General features: G+C 41.2%; 1 pseudogene; it reads right to left on the reverse strand.

The window, feature by feature from the left end:
* Positions 1 to 1014: 1014 nt before the first annotated feature.
* LOC136543204 (uncharacterized) lies at positions 1015 to 15310 on the reverse strand (annotated as a pseudogene).
* Between the last annotated feature and the right edge of the window lie 60 nt (positions 15311 to 15370).

Raw genomic sequence — 15370 nt, forward strand, 5'->3', positions numbered from 1 at the left:
CGAAAGGCATGATCCAACAAGGAAGGAAAAGCTGGCTACAAAAGCACTATGTGCGGTAAGTATAACTTACTTCTTCAGTACTCCATTACATGGCTGTCAAAAGCATTACTTAACATTTTCATATGCAAAACACACAGTGCCCCAAGCAGAAGCCTGGGAGTGTACATTGTGTATACTATATATGTTCTATGATGAGTAACACTGGTGCCTACAGGAGACAACCCTTAAGGGTAAGTTTGAACCTCTTCACCCATAGTATAAAAATGTCGTACATGGTATGAATTACTAAACCAAAACTTGTTCTCTTGTAGTGGAAAGAAGAGAAAGAAATGAAAAGAGACCCATACAAGGATGACCAACTCTTAGAGCTCGTTGGCGACCTTTGCAATTTCATGTTGGACCAGATTATACACGTCAAAGGCACCTACCATGACCGAGAGTCTGACTTAGGTAGAAATCCTCAGTACCAACACCTTCGTGAGACTAAAAGGCTAGCTCTAGGATGTTGATAACAATGTGTATGGAATTTGACATTGGTTTTACCTTGTGAATTATGTCTATTTAATGATGGATTGTATATATTCTTGTGAATTGGACTTGTAATTGTAGTTTATATAATACACTTTGTGCTTGTAGTTTATATAATACTCTTGAGTGAACGCGGTTCGGAACGTTGGTCGCGGGGCGTTTGGCAACACGAATGTTGGATGGAATACGCGGAAACAAACAGTGTTCTGGTTGAATTTGAATTGTAAATTTGAATTTTTTGCCGGGAAAACGTACTGTAGGGGCGGTTCTAGACTGAACCGCCCCTACAAACAGGTATTATAGGGGCGGCTGGTACTACAGCCACCCCTACAAATCGATTTGTAGGGGCGGCTGTAGTACCAGCCGCCCCTATAAATCGATTTGTAGGGGTGGCCTGGGAACCACTCCTATAAATGCATGATTGGTAGAGAATGTTTGGTAGGGGCGGCTGGCCAAACCGCTCCTACAAATGGTCTTCAGCCGCCCCTACAAAACGTTTATGTAGTAGTGGACGGCGTGCACCGCCCAAGAGTCATGGTCCATGCTGAATCCAAAGGCATGGATCGGGACATGGTAGGTCCATGCCGAATCCAAAGGCTTGCCAAATCCAAAGGAAGGATGGATCGCGTGACCAGCGGGGCATAGTCCGGCGTCGAGCCGTCCCGCGGCAGGAGGTTGTAGGATGATGCTGCACAACGGGTTTCTGGCTTGCCTATCCTCCACCACCCTGGCAGCTTTCCGCAACCCCTCGGCGATGTTGGTGCCGCCATCGGCGACGTGGGAATCGACAGCCTTGAGCAACCGCTGCTGTCCAAAGGCGGTCATCTTCCAGAGCAGGAACAACCAGTTGGCTAACGAGGAGAAGGCGATGACCTCATGGCTGACGACGATGCAGGCCCAGCAGCGTGGCCACAACATGTCTAGCACAATTTGCAGTGACATGAGCATCAGTTGGTAAAAAACATTTGTGGTATAATATGATTTTTCTATGTATACACCTGAATAAAAGTGTGGGATACATTGTCATAGGTTAGGAATATCATAATTTATATGAATTCCCTGCATATATTTATTTTTTTGCTAAATTTGTAACTCTTTTTCTATGTGGGGACATTAAATGATTTTTAGGGGCTTTGGATTGTGTTGTTGTGGGAGTATATGTCAATAAATGGAAAAGCTTCGTTGCCCAAAGAAATCAGATTTGGTTTTGAAAATTGTAGGTCTTTCTCCGTTGTCCCCGCATTGTCCCCGGCACCGACCACCGTTACTGCAGGGGCGTCCTCATCTCCATCACCTGTGGTCTCCCAACTCTGCTCCATGAGACACTACTACAGGATGAACTTATTGTCCTAGGCGGTAACGGCCTTTAGTCCTGGTTACCGCGCCGGGACAACGATCCCGGGACTAAAGGTGGAACCTTCAGTCCCGGGTCATCGAGCCAGGACTAAAGAGGGACCTTTAGTCCCGGTCGGTGTTACCAACCGGGACTAAAGGTCCTCCAGCCGACCAAACGTGGCTGCACCCTTTAGTCCCGGTTGGTAACCCCAACCGGGACTAAAGGTTCCTTTTCTTTTTCTTTTTTTTGTTTAATTTGTTTTCAGTTCAGTTACACATATTTGTTTAATATATAATATGTTTTTATGTACGTATTCTACGCTGCTAATATAAATACACGCATGCATATAATTACATATAATTCTCATCTCGAGCATTATTATATTCGAATAAAGTATGAAACTATATATATTATAGATATATATGTATATATACAACACTTTCATAATCTTGTTCTCGAAAATAACGATATCAATAAACATTTAATTTACATCATTAGTTCCTTAGGATCAAAGTAGAACACGCCGTTGGGATTTAGCACTTTTTCTAGAAGATATCCTGCTATTAACTCTTGAACTGCTTTCAGATGGTCTTTTTGCATGACTCTTCATTTCAACCATTCAGTCTTGCATTTGAAATAAAAGGAAAAGTATTAATACATATATATATATATTCATTTAAAAATAAATAAAAAATTGATATATACGTACTCTGAGGACATCTTCAGGAGTTCTTCTTATGTGTGCAGTGATAAATTCACAAACGTAGTATCCACACAAGTTATTACCTGGTTGCTGCCGCAAACACCACTGTACGAGAAGAAGATTATTCTCATCATCTCACACGTAAATTGAAGTACGATATAGTAATTAAACACGTGGGGAAGTATATATAGTACAACTTATTGGTATTTCAAGTACATTAAGTGGTGCATTGCAATCCTTGTGGTGTTGCCGAATAAACTCTTTCCAAACCCTGTGCGACCAATAGTGTACGATCATTAATAAATTATGGCAAAGTCTATTCAATAATAGTTGTGCGCGAGAGATCGAAATTACCCCTGGATAATGTCTATCATATCTTGGTATAGTGCCCGCTCTTTTCTCAATGAGTCCAAGATTACTAACCGACTTGAGTTTAACTCAATGACAATGAGTACCCAGTGAAACCTGCATTGGTTTATACACACACGTACATGCATATAAGTTGTATTGATATTACATAAAATGTGTAGACTACATTATTATTAACACTTACTCAAAGTTGTACGGGAAAAGTATTGTTGTCTTGTCGTGCTGCTTCACGAAGAACTTCATGATATTCATCTGTGCTTCAGATACCTAGTGCTCCTTGACAATAATATCGGTTTTGAATACGATATAAGGATCAATGAAGCCAACACTGGTGTCTTGTATTCTTTGGAGCTCTGACATCTGGAATCTGTATATAAATATAAGTTACATGTGAGGATAATTATATACATGTACGCATGGAAGTGAGTTTATTAAATAAAAGTAAGAATCACTTACAAACAAAAGGAGCTAATGATTGATTTGTCCAGAGCATCCAAGTGGTATAGTTGATGCAATTCTTCGAAACTAATATGTAAGATGTCATCACCACGGAAGTAATGATGGTCTCTAAATCTGACAAAGATCCACTGCTCACCCCTGCCGCACGCCTGCATGTACCACTTGTTGAGCAAGTACATTTGCGTACCCAATTCATTCAGAGTCGCAGGGTTGTATAGACTTTTGCCAAATTTATAAGTCTTCCAGGTATCAACTTCTAGGTTCTGGATTGGACCTTTGCCCATCAATTGATCCAAGGTTAAACCAGTTAGTTCAAAAAAAGCATTAAGGTCTTGAACCGACACTTCTCCAGAGTTGTCTGGTCGATAGACTTCTATGTTGGAACCATATTCATTAGCAACAACAAGATTTTGCATTGGTTGCTTCTGTTGTCCGAGCTATGGGACATCCTTCCCTGATGCTCTTTTCCTTTTCTTATGTGCATCATGTGACTTCACGAGGGAGCGGTCATAGTCTGATAGTGGTGGAGGCTTACGAACTTCAAGCATCTTTTTCTTGTGAGCTTTGACCTTCTGCCTTAGCTAATCTCGTGGTATGTAAAAGTACGACTTCTCCTTAAGCTTCGCTTGTCTCTGCTTTTGGATATCTATAAAAAAATCTTTCACTTTTTTGTCTTCTTCAGCTACTATTTGCTCATCAGTCTTTTCAGGAAGTATTTCTTGAGAAATAACTCTTTTTTTCGGGGTCTTCTTTGCCGCCGGGACCTTAGACGTCTTTGTAGTGCGTCGCTGTGGAGGGGGTGGGGGCGGTGTTGGAGACCGGCGTGGAGGCAATGAGGCCGGTGTTGGAGTTCGGCGTGGAGGCGTTGGAGATCGTTGTGGAGGCAGTGGGGCCAGTGTAGGAGTTGGAGATCGCTGTGGAGGCGATGGGGCCGGTGTAGGAGTTGGAGATCGCCATGGGGATGAAGTCATCTCGCCCCCCGCGACGCTGTGATGAGATGGGGAATGAATGATTGGGCTAGGCTGGGGGGAGACCTTGCTACAAAAACAAGTTGTGGGTCAATTATTTTTGAAGCCAATATAAAATTAATGGAAAATAATATTTCATTCACTTTCATTCATACCTAGGGTGAGGTAGGGGAAGCGGTGGCGCCCCAGGAATGATGATGAAGGGTTTGCGCCATTGAATAAATGTCTTCTCTACTTCTCCTAGTGTCTTCTCCCCATCACCGCCTTCAATGTCAAGAGGAACATTGCTGTAACCTTTGAGCACTCTATCGACCGAGACGCTAGCATATCCAGGTTGAATAACTGATCCATGGATTCTTGGTGTCTTCGTTCGGTCTATTGGAGATACAACCCCGACAGCCACCATGATTGATGCATTATTACCATCTGGAATGTGCAGCTCACATGTTGTTAGAGGCTCGGTAATGTCATCAATAGGGAAGCGCAACCCAACATTGATTGCAATTGCATTTGACTTATTGCTAGCTGCACTTGCCTCTTGATCTCCTCCTGCATTCTTGCCTCAAGAGATTTTTCTTGTTCACATGATTCCAGCAATGCTTGTCGTGACTCATTAACAAATTGCTCCAATACACGGATTTGGTCTGCCTCCTCATCCTTCTTTCTCTGGCGGCTTCTGTAGGTATCCTTGTCTGCTGGGAATGCTTGTAGCCACGGAACCGCCCCATAGCCTCTTGTTCGACCACCGTATTCGGGATTCTCTAGGGCATATGTCAATTCATCCTTTTCTCTGTTGGGCTTGAAAACACCACTATCAGCTTCTTCCCTAGCACGAGCTAGTCTCTGTGTTGCTCTCTCAATTTTTTGGCCGAAAATTAGCTTGCCAGTGTCTGGGTCTAGGCTTCCCCCATGAGCGTACAACCAATTCTTCGCACGTTGAGGCCAATTCTTCTCTATTGTTTCAGGTATGATTCCCTTGGCAGTAATCTCTGCTTCTAGGTTCTGCCACTTGGGAATAGCACTCCTATAACCACCTGATCCCATGTGATGATGGTATTGCTTCTGTTGGGCATTCTGCTGATTCCTCATCACACGTTCCTCACTCTCTTGAGATGTCTTGTATTGTACGAAGTCATCCCAATGGGACTCCAACTTGACAAACGCCTTAGCATTGAAATCTAGCGTTTCATTCTTCAAGATAAACTTTTTATACAATGTCTTCTTCCAACTCTGGAACAATGTTGCCATCTTCTTCATTGTCCAATCCCTCACTAGCTCCTTCAAAGCATCATCTACTTGTAATGTGAAATGCTGAGTGATATCTCTCCAAGCTAGGTTCTTGTCACGATCAGATACAAAACTAACATTAGGAGCAGATATCTTCTGCTTCCATTCATGAGCACTAACTAGGATCCTATCCCTTACAATGAACCCACATTGATTGACATATGTCTGAGCATGTGGTCCCAATGGTTTGCCGATGTCAGTGTTGAATTCTGATATTATGAAACGGCCCTCTAATGGCTTTTTTGGACCTCGGACTTTTCTACTCTTGCCGGTGGTTGATGTAGATCCAGAGACCGGCTACATGAGTAGAAACACAACGATTAACAACAAATATACGTACGCATGCATCTATAAGAGATGATAGATAATCGAATATACCTCGCCAGTATTTTCTTGCACGACAATTTGTTGATCTTCAACCACCGGGATATTCAGGATATCCTCATAATCAGCAAAGTACTAACTTGTGTCATCTACATCCGCATTGGTGCCAGCGTTGATAATATCCGCCATTATGTCATCATTCAAGTTATCATCCGGAGCAGCCATTTGTATCTTCAAGATAACACATAGATAGAATTACTATGGCACATAACATAAGTATATGTGATAACACATAATATTTCATAAGGATAAATAATAATAAGGTATAGGCTTTGGAATCGAATCAAAAACACTTTCGAACCAAAAACATGAAAATAAGTACATGTATATATACACATAGAATGATACAATTTTCTCTCTCTCTCTCAACACATAGAAATAAGTGCATATGTATATATCTCTAGATATGCATGTGATAACACATAGAATGTCTCTCTAGATACAATTTTCTCTCTCTCTCAACACATGGAAATAATTAAGTACATGTATATATACACATAGAAATAATTAAGTACATATATATGTATACATATAGAATCTCTCTCTAGATATGCATGATATAGATATAATTACTAATAAAATATCCAAGTGATATATAGATAGAATTACTAAAATAAAATATGCATGTGATATATAGATAGAATTACTAATAAAATATGCATGTGTCAATTACTAAAACAAAATTATATCTAACATATATATATAGAGATAGAATATAATTACTAAATTCAATTAAATAAAATAACACACATATATCTAGATAGAATTAATTACTAAATCTAATTAAACCTAACATATATACATAGATAGAATTACTAAATCAAAATTAAATCTAACATATATATAGAGAGAGATAGAATAATAATTACTAAATATATCAAAAACTATAATAAAAAACTATCTAAATAAAGTACTAATTAAATTTTAATACATTTAAATCTAATTAACATATATCAAAAACTATCTAAAAAACTAATTAAAAAAACTATCTAAAAAACTATCTAAAAAAATATGGCCGAGCTATAGCTAGCAGGCGGGCGGTGGCGGCGGGCGTGCTGGCCGGCCACGGGGCTGAGCTGAGCCGCGCGAGGACGACGTATGGCGGAGATGAACTCGACGGCCGCCGGGCGGGGCTCGACGACGAGGCTGGACGGGGGTAGACGACGTACGACGGCGGCGCGGCAGAGCTCGACGCGGCCAGGCGTGGCAGAGACGAGATCGACGTTGTAGATCGAAAAGTAGAAGATGAACAGAGGAACCGTTCGATATATATAGGCCGGGACCTTTAGTCCCGGCTGGTAACACCAACCGGGACTAAAGATCCTTTAGTCCCGGCTGGTAAGCCGAACCGGGACTAAAGGTCCAACCCTTAGTCCCGGCTCGGCTTATCAGCCGGGACTAAAGGATCTTTAGTCCCGGTTGGTGTTACCAGCCGGAACTAAAGGTATTTTTGGGTGGGCAATTCCGCCCACCTTTAAGTCCCGGTTCCTGGCCTGGGCCAGGACTAAAGGCCTGAAAATTTTGGTAGCCCGCCAGAGTAATTGGAAAGGCCTGGGATTTTGATTTTGTTCTCCTTGTTTAATACTAATTAATTCTATAGCAACTTCAATACTTTGTAATATTTATTTTAAAAAATACTATTGATTAACTAATTATTTATTGTAAATAGGAAAATTTTGTAACCTAAAGTTTTTAATTTCTTTTATGAATATAGAATATAAATGTTACTAATACTAAGTATTTTGTTAATGCAAAAATATATTTGTAACTTAAAATTAATAAAACTAATATTATTCGATAGGAAATTTATTATCACATTATTGTAACGTCAATGTTTCAATTTTTTCTCGGTTTTTTTACCAAAATGACAGGAAATTTTTGTTGAACCTATAAAAATAAAGAAAATATAGTATTTTTGTTCTACAACTTTTTCAAATGAAAAAATGGCCTATATAAGGATTGTAGATCTTGATGAGTTGAACAAACTTAATATTCAAAACTTTTCAATTTGAGACAATCTAGGGTTCCGAAAACTAGTTTGTAGGCGTCGAAATTTAAAAATCACAAATTTGAACCGTCTAAACTTTCTCAAATGGAAAGTTGACCAAAACAACAATTGTATATCTTGATGAGCTGAACAAACTTGGTATTCAAAACTTTTCAATTTGAGACAATCTAGAGTTCCAAAAACTTGTTTATAGGCGTAGAAATTTAAAAATCACAAATTTGAACCGTCCAAGCTATCTCAAATGGAAAGTTGACCAAAACAACAATTGTAGATCTTGATGAGTTTAACAAACTTGGTATTCAAAACTTTTCAATTTGAGGTCATTTAGAGTCCATAATACTAGAGTCAAAGTGTTGTTTTTTCATTTGACCAAATTTGACTTGGTCAAACTTGCTCAAATGAGACACTAAATGACCTCAGATGAAAAATCTCTGAATACCAAGTTTGATCATCTTAGCAAGATCTAAAATTGTTACATACATCATTTTCCCATTTGAGAAAGTTTTATCAAACACTAGTCACAAATTCTTGAATCTCATAAACTTTTCTAAAACTATGTCACACACTTGTGAAATTTGAACTACATTTTGTTCAAACTTTCTCAAATGAAAAAATGGCCTATATAAGGATTGTAGATCTTGATGAGCTGAACAAACTTGGTATTCAAAACTTTTCAATTTGAGACAATCTAGGGTTCCGAAAACTAGTTTGTAGACGTAGAAATTTAAAAATCACAAATTTGAACCATCCAAGCTATCTCAAATGGAAAGTTGACCAAAACAACAATTGTAGATCTTTATGAGTTTAACAAACTTGGTATTCAAAACTTTTTAATTTGAGTCAAAGTGTTGTTTTTTCATTTGACCAAATTTGACTTGGTCAAACTTGCTCAAATGAGACACTAATGACATCAGATGAAAAATCTCTGAATACCAAGTTTGATCATCTTAGCAAGATCTACAATTGTTACATAGCTCATTTTCCCATTTGAGAAAGTTTTATCAAACACTAGTCATAAATTCTTGAATCTCATATAGACTTTCTAAAACTATGTCACAACAGTGCATCGTTGTATCATGCGGGCACAACAGTGAATTTCTTCTTGACGTATGACCCTTGGTTATGATCTTGTCGTAACCATGGTGTGTCTTCATCATTTAACATGATGCTTAGATCTTTCTTCACTATGAAGGGTGGAATTCGGACATTTCTTTTATAATCTTCTAACATGTCTGACTTGTCTTCAATTCCCACTATATTTATTTTCCCAGAAAGAACTATGTGGCGCTTTGGCTCATTGATCATTGAGTTGATGTCTTTGTTTTTTCCTCTCTTTGATTTTGTAGACATGTCTTTCACATAGAACATCTGACTCACATCAGCAGCAAGGACGAATGGTTCGTCTTTGTACCCAATATTGTTGAGGTCCACTGTTGTCATTCCATACTCTTTGTCGACTGTTACCCCTCCTCCGGTCAGCTTCACCCATTGGCACCGGAACAAAGGGACTTTAAAATTAGGTGCGTAGTCTAGTTCCCATATATCTTCTATGCGGCCATAATATGTTTGTATATTCCCATTTGAATTCCTCTTAAAGCAACTAGAAGCAATTGCGTCATAAGCACGTGGAAGTCGTGGGACTTTAAGTTTAGGAATTTCTTCTCTAGCACATTTATTATACCCTTTATATTGGAGGAGAATCCCGATGGGACCTTGATGCTGCTTAGACATTCGAACATGTTGTCCCTCTCTTGTTTGCTAAGCGTGTAGCTAGCAGGACTTAAGTAATGACGTCCATCATTTATCTTCTCTGGATGAAGGTTGTCTCGTTCTTTCATGCCCTGCAAGTCCTGACGTGCTTCAAGTTAATCCTTTAGCTTCCCGTACACACCCATGAATCCTAACAGGTTCATACAAAGATTCTTTGTCAGGTGCATCACGTCAATTGCGTTGCGGATATCTAAGACTTGCCAATAGGGTAGCTCCTAAAAGATGGACTTCTTCTTCCACATGGGTGCGTGTCCCTTAGCATCTTTGGGAACATATTCGCTGCCTTGTCCCTTTCCAAATACTACTTTCACATCCTTGACCATTGCGAGTACATCTTCCCCAGTTCGGTTATGAGGCTTCTTCCGGTGGTCTGGCTTACCTTTAAAATGCTTACCTTTCTTTCTTACTTGGTGATTCAAAGGAAGGAATCGACGATGGCCAAGGTACACGACCTTTCGACATCTTTTCAAATATATACTATCAAGGTCATCAAAACAATATGTGCATGCATTATGTCCTTTGTTTGTCTAACCTGAAAGATTACTTAAAGCAGGCCAATCATTGATTGTTACGAACAACATTGCTCGTAGGTCAAAGTGTTCTTGTTTGTACTCATCCCACACACGTACACCTAGTTTGTTCCATAAAACTAGAAGTTCTTTAACTAATGGCTTCAGATAGACATCAATGTCGTTGCTAGGTTGCCTCGGACCTTGGATGAGGATCGGCTTCATAATGAACTTTCGCTTCATGCATAACCATGGAGAAAGGTTGTAGATACATAGAGTAACTGGCCAAGTGCTATGACTAGTGCTCTGCTCCCCAAAAGGATTCATACCATCTGTACTTAAGGCGAACCTTAAGTTTCTAGCCTCATTTGCAAACTCTGGAAATTCCCTATCTATCGCTCTCCACTGGGACCCATCAGCTGGGTGTCTCAGCATATTGTCTACCTTACGGTCTTCTTTATGTCACCGCAACAACTTTGCATGGTCTTTATTTCTGAACAAACGTTTTAAGCGTGGTATTATAGGAGCATACCATATAACCTTGGCAGGGATTTTCTTTCTAGGACGTTGTTCACCCTCGACGTCACCAGGATCATCGCGCCTGATCTTATACCGCGCTGCTTTACATACCGGGCATTCATCCAAATTCTCGTATTCATTGCCATGGTAGAGGATGTAGTCATTAGAATATGCATGTATCTTCTAGATTTTTAATCCCAAAGGGCAGACAATCTTTTTTGCTTCATACGTAGTGGTGGGCAATTCATTTGGCTTCGGAAGCATCTTCTTTATGAGGTTCAATAAATTCCCAAATGCCTTGTTGGATACACCATTCTTTGTCTTCCACTGTAGCAATTCCAGTGTTGTACCCAACTTTTTTTGCCCCTCTTCGGTCGTCGAGTATAGCAACTTCCTATGATCCTCAAGCATGCGCTCGAACTTAACTTTCTCTTTTTCACTTTCGCATTCTTGTTGTGCATCACGAATGGCATCGCCAAGAGCATCACCGAGATCATCTTCTGCCGCTACCTCTTCTTCATCTCCCCCCATTGTAGTATCATCAAAGGCACCATACTGAGCAATAATGTCATCAATGTCTAAATCTTCTCCTTCACCTTCTTCCATCATGACCCCGCTTTCTCCATGCTTAGTCCAACATATATAGTTTGACATGAAACCTAACTTAAGCAAATGTGAATGAAGACTCATTGAGCTTGAATATTCCTTTAAATTCTTACATATGGCACATGGACAGCACATAAAACCATTCCGCTTATTTGCCTCAGCCACACCTAAGAAATAGTGCACGCCCTCAATAAAATCTTGGGAGCGGCGATCGGCATTGTACATCCAATGGCGTGACATAATCTGCATTACACGACAAATTATGAAAACCTTGAACATAATTAAGTATTTTATTACACAACATAGATGACACACACATGGTTGATTAATTAACTAAGCCTGGCTAAAACGTAAGCAATCCCAACTATCACTAAACAAACTAAAACTACAATGCACTTCAGTAACATAATTATTTCGTGACCGTACGCAACTAAAACAGACAAATCATTCGTCTGTTGAATATCAATAAGCTTCTCCTGCTGGCTCACTGCCTCATCATCAGCAGCCGCTACCTCAAGCGCACCTGAATTCTGCACGTATGTAGCATAATCTTCCTCCCAGTACCAACCATTGCATCCATTGCCCTCCCACTGAAATTAAAGCCAAAAAATATTTAGTCAAAAATATTCAAGAAAAGCAGGTCAATTAGCCATAATAATCAAATGCGTAAGAAACTCACATCGCGATCCGGGCACTTGTAGAAAACACGACCCTTGTTGGGTCCCTGTCTCTTGACTCGGTACTCCATCACAATCTTCTGCTTACACTTGCCGCAGATAATGAGAGGGAGTTCTGGCCTCAGTCGTTTCGCAACCGAACGAGAGGCCGATGATCCGGTACCAGTTGTCATCTACTTTCTATACTTATTTTTGCAAACTAGTGTAAATTTCACATTTTCTAAAATAATATATTTAAACAAAACTAAAATTATTTATTTATCTAACTAAACCATGAAATATGTACTATGTATAATAGTAAAATACCAAACTATCAAGTGATTTTACTATTGTAAATCATCATGCGATTTTGAGCTAAAAATGACATAGAAATCACATAGATCAAAAACATGTTTCAATAAATAACCATCCGTACTAGTTGACCTTGCTTACGTGATCATCTCGGCGAGCATTTCTCCACCGGACCGTTGCCGCTCTCCCTCGTAGAATCAAAGCTCCTCCTTGACGTCCGTTACCGCTCGGCAGAGAACATGCTCGCCGAGATGAACATGGTCCGCAAGTTCAACTAGTACGGATTTTCTATAATTTTCTAACTATTTTCTAAGTTTTTCATTTTATAGAAAATTTAATTCTAAAAAATAAAAGGCATGATTTCTAAGTATTTCATTTCATGGAAAAAATAATTCTAAGTGACCTGCTCGATATCGGCGAGCTCGCGGGCGTTTAGGTTGCCGAGGATAGTAACATTTGTAGATGACATTTGTAGGTCCGAAGTTATCAAATATCCATCAAATTATAGCTCAAAAACATGTTTCAATAAATAACCATCCGTACTAGTTGACCTTGCTTACGTGATCATCTCGGCGAGCATTTCTCCACCGGACGGCACCGTACTTGGCCAAGGAAGAGCTCTGATTCTACGAGGAAGGGAACACGGTCTTCCATGACCGTTGCCGCTCTTCCTCGTAAAATCAAAGCTCCTCCTTGACGTCCGTTACCGCTCGGCAGAGAACATGCTCGCCGAGCTGAACACGGTCCGCAAGTTCAACTAGTACGGATTTTCTACAATTTTCTAACTATTTTTTAAGTTTTTCATTTCATGGAAAAATTAATTCTAAGATCACGTAAGCCGCCGGGGACGAGGATGGCGCGTGCTCCAGCGAGGACGAGCGAGGCGTGATTTTGATGAACTAATTTAACTTTTGTTTATCCAAACATATATGCAAATCATCATGTGATTTTGAGCTAAAAATGACATATAAAATCATAATAAAGTTCAACATATAAAGTTACACATGTATCTACATCGCAAAATGAGATAAGCTACTGATAAAACATAAGAGAATTAAGTTTGTTACCTCCAAAATCGAAGAGCAACACCAATGGAGGGGGAGAGAGCAAGAACAACAGCAAGTTGAAGAACAGAGGCAGTGAGTTTGAATGGAATGGCTCGGGCTCGGGGAGGAAGAAATGAGCTGGTCTATAGGCTGGGATAATTAGTAGCGGTTAGGGGGCCAAACCGGGACTAAAGATTAATCTTTATTCCCAGGGCATCACCCAAACCGGGACTAAAAGCTTTAGTCCCGGCTGGTATTACCAACCGCGGTTGGTAATACCAGCCGGGACTAAAGATCCCTGCCCCGCGGACGACCGTTGGGCAGGAACCTTTAGTCCCGGTTGGTATTACGAACCGGGACTAAAGGATCCTTTAGTCCCGGGGGCAAAAAATGCCGAGGCTAATGCCAAATTGGGACATCGTTCTAAAGTCTGTTTTCTAGTAGTGTGATAGCCACGAGTCTCATGCAGGCAAATGGTGTCCCTGAGCACCCACCCATTGGTGCTGCCGCCAGCAGCACCAGTGCCGCCATGCCTGCGGTCCACGTACATCCTGCAGAGCCAGACGTTGAGCCTGTTCTCCCCGTCCACATGGAAGAGGTGTAGAGGACAGTGTTGTCACCCCGGCAGTGGACAAGATTGCCTGGGTACTGATCACGCTACACACACTCATGGAGATCGACGATAAAGAATCTGCTTTGGGTTGCCATGTAGATCTTGTCGCCGGTGAGCACAGTAGTCAACAGGATCTGCACCAGCAACTTAGGGACAAGACCCGTGGCTACGCATCGGACAGCCCAGGAGCCGGACCGCAGGACACACACCAGTGCTGCGATCTTATTGTCTGACTCCCAGGTGCAGACGTTGACTCTGTAGCACATGGCGTCGTCGCCGTGGTCGGCTTGGAGGAGCATCGCATGGCGGTACTCCAGAAGGAAGATGGCTGCGGCGACTGTGGGAGCACCATGGTAGGGTACAACAGTGGGGAGCGCACAGTGGTACAAGCACGGTGGAAGGTGTCGGAACTGAACTCGAAGAGGACCAAGTCGTTCCAGCAGTCCCAAACGTTCGACTCCAGCGAGTCGCCGAAACCGAAGTCAGCAATCACGTCTGGGCTACAGGCATCAGGAAGCGGGATGAACTCCAAGCCAGAGATGCCTCCACTGGAGACGTAGACTCCAAGTAGGCACGTCGAGTGTAGACGGCGCAAGGCCAACACTTGCTGGTGAGTGCGGTACTAACCAGGCAGCTCCGGCACCCGAGGTGGAGAAGGATCTTGTCAAGCAGATCTCCATTGGTGAGGGCGTGGTGCAACGATGGGATATCCGCTCAGTTCAAGACATGAATTTTTTTCTATATATGCACCAGATTAAAAGTGTGGGATACATTTTCCTAGGATTGGTTTGTCATAATTTATGTGAATTCCCTGCACATATTTATTTATGTTTGCTAAATTAGTAACTTCTTTTATAGGGGAAGATTAAATGATTTTTAGGGGCTTTGGATTGTATTATTGTTGGAGTATATCTCAATAAACAAAAAACATCTATAGCCCAAAGAAATCAGATTTGGTTTTCAAAGTGGAAACCTCTAAATAACCCCTGACGTCTTGTGTGTTGCCTACATAGCCCCCAACCTACCAGACCAAGTGTTCAGCACATTAAACTTTCCCACACCAATCATTTTACCCTCGGTCTCGTTTTGCTAACCGGTATTGTGTACGTGGACAGCTGCAGTGGCATTCTTGGCCACGCTCGTTTTGGGCCGCCAGCCTGTGGCAGACACTGGGCCCCGACCACCTCGTGCTCCTCCGTGGGGAAGCCATCATCCTTGAGGGCGTGCACCGCCTCATGCCCGACAATGATGTCTGCGGCCTAGCTTATCTCCCCGTAGCATTCAGCGACAGTGAATT

This window comes from Miscanthus floridulus, chromosome 3, assembly GCF_019320115.1.
Source record: "Miscanthus floridulus cultivar M001 chromosome 3, ASM1932011v1, whole genome shotgun sequence".
Lineage (NCBI taxonomy): Eukaryota > Viridiplantae > Streptophyta > Magnoliopsida > Poales > Poaceae > Miscanthus > Miscanthus floridulus.